Source organism: Oratosquilla oratoria, chromosome 2, assembly GCF_046742065.1.
Source record: "Oratosquilla oratoria isolate Oo_2021 chromosome 2, ASM4674206v1, whole genome shotgun sequence".
NCBI classification, from domain to species: domain Eukaryota; kingdom Metazoa; phylum Arthropoda; class Malacostraca; order Stomatopoda; family Squillidae; genus Oratosquilla; species Oratosquilla oratoria.
The window spans coordinates 87,764,634-87,767,133 of record NC_134778.1 but is presented as its reverse complement, the minus strand read 5'-3'; the positions used below and the strand labels follow the sequence as shown (position 1 = coordinate 87,767,133).

The 2,500-nt window shown below is 36.9% G+C and overlaps 1 protein-coding gene across 3 annotated transcripts in view; it reads left to right on the top strand.

The window, feature by feature from the left end:
* Positions 1-2,500, top strand: part of LOC143040997 (uncharacterized) — a 637,849-nt gene that overhangs the window by 626,355 nt on the left and 8,994 nt on the right. The window lies entirely within an intron of this gene.

The following is a 2,500-nucleotide window of genomic DNA, read 5'->3' as shown; positions in this document are numbered from 1 at the left end:
TTGCAGCAGCTTCTGCGTTCACGAGTTTTTTGCTGACATTCTCAACTTTTCTAATGCTGGCGCGCTGAGTCGTGCTAAGTTCTTTAATTACCTGACCAAATAGCATTGGAGGTATAAGTAAAGGCATCGGAATTATCTTCTCTAATTTTATGCAGAGCTTTCGCCTAACTGTTAGGCATCTTCAGTGCTAATGAGTACAGTGTGTGGGAAATGATCTTATATACACAATTCACAGATCACAGACACATGCGTGCTGATCCGGTTGACCAATCAGGAGGCAGGAACACTAAGCTCCGCCCCAGGCCAGCGGCTGATCCTTAAGGTGACCTCGATGTCTTTGGATGTGGGAATGATAAATGGATCCGGAGTCTGTCTGTTCATCGTGGGGTTTTTATCTTTTATGTATAAGGCTTCTAGGATATGAAGGCGTGTGTGGTTTGTTTCTGTCTGTAAAATAGTGATTGCCCTCCTCCAAATTCTTTCTTGTCAGTGGGGTCTGATGTACGTCTTCGTGGTTGTCGCTTGATAGCGCCATTGGAGAGATGAAGGGTGAGGCATTAAACTTTACTTCAGAGAACAGTATCAGTAAGCAGCTCCCTTTCCTAGATGTAAAGGTTGAAGCGAGTTCTCAAGGTTTTAGGACCGGAGTATATACAAAGCCCACCAACCCAGGACTCTGCCTCAACGGCAACAGTGAATGCCTCAAACGCTACCGGAGGTCCACAATCGATGCTTATGTCTGAAGGGCACTGACGCACTGTAGCGACTGGGCCCGAACCACGCAGAGCTCGACAGAACGACGCAAGGTCCTGCTGAACAATGGCTTCTCAAATAGAGAGGTGCAATTTGCCATTAACAAGCACCTTGATAGATGGTATTCAACCCAGCAGAAAAACCAGTAGGAGAAGCCCAGGATTAAAATTTTCTACCAAAACACCATGTCTACCCATTATAGAGCCGACGAGGACGCCCTTAGAAAAATCATCCACAAAGACGTGAAACCCACCAACGACAACGACAAAATAGATCTAGTTATTTTATATAAAAACGTGAAGACATCCCAACACCTTATTAAGAACAACCCCTGCCAGAGGACACCGGAACTTCAACGTAGCCATCACGTGTATGAATACTACTGCAGAAAAGGGAACTGTAAAGCCCTCACGAGGCATCTCACCCTTCATCTCTCCAATGTCGCTATCAAGCGACAACACGAAGATGTGCATCAGACCCCACTGACAAGAAAGAATTTGGAGGAGGGATCACTATTTTACAAACAGAAACAAACTACACACGCCATCATATTCTAGAAGCCTTATACATAAAAGATAAAAACCCCACGATGAACAGACAGACTCCGGATCCATTTATCATTCCCACATCCAAAGACATCGAGGTCACCTTAAGGATCAGCCACTAGGCCTGGGGGCGGAGCTTAGTGTTCCTGCCTCCTGATTGGTCAACCGGATCAGCACGCATGTGTCTGTGATCTGTGATCTGTGAATTGTGTATATAAGATCATTTCCCACACACTGTACTCATTAGCACTGAAGATGCCTAACAGTTAGGCGAAAGCTCTGCATAAAATTAGAGAAGATAATTCCGATGCCTTTACTTATACCTCCAATGCTATTTGGTCAGGTAATTAAAGAACTTAGCACGACTCAGCGCGCTAGCATTAGAAAAGTTGAGAATGTCAGCAAAAAACTCGTGAACGCAGAAGCTGCTGCAAATTTTAATGACATTTGCCTTAAAGAGGATCTGCTGCCCAACTACAGCAATATATATATATGTATATATATATATATATATATATATATATATATATATACTGTATATTATATATATTTATAAATATATACACGCACATATATGCTTATACATCTATATTATGTACACATACATATATATTCATTTATATATATATATGTATAAATACATTAACATATACAAAAATACATATGTATACAAATGCTAAACATGTACATATAAAAATACATATACATATACATATACATATGCCATATACATAAACATATAGAAATACACATACATATACAAATACATATACATATTAATATACATATACATATATATATACATATACATATACATACATATAGTATACATATATATATACATATATATATATACACATACATATACATATAAATATACATATACATATACATATACATGTACATGTACATGTACATGTACATGTACATGTGCATATACATATACATATACATATACATAATGATACATATACTTATACATATACATATACATTTACATATACATATACATATACATATTCTTATACATGTACATGTACATGTACTTATACATATACATATCCATATGCAATATACATATACATATACAATAATATACATATACATATACACTTATACATATACATATACATATACATATACATATACATATACATATACATATACATATACATATACATATACATATACATTACACATAT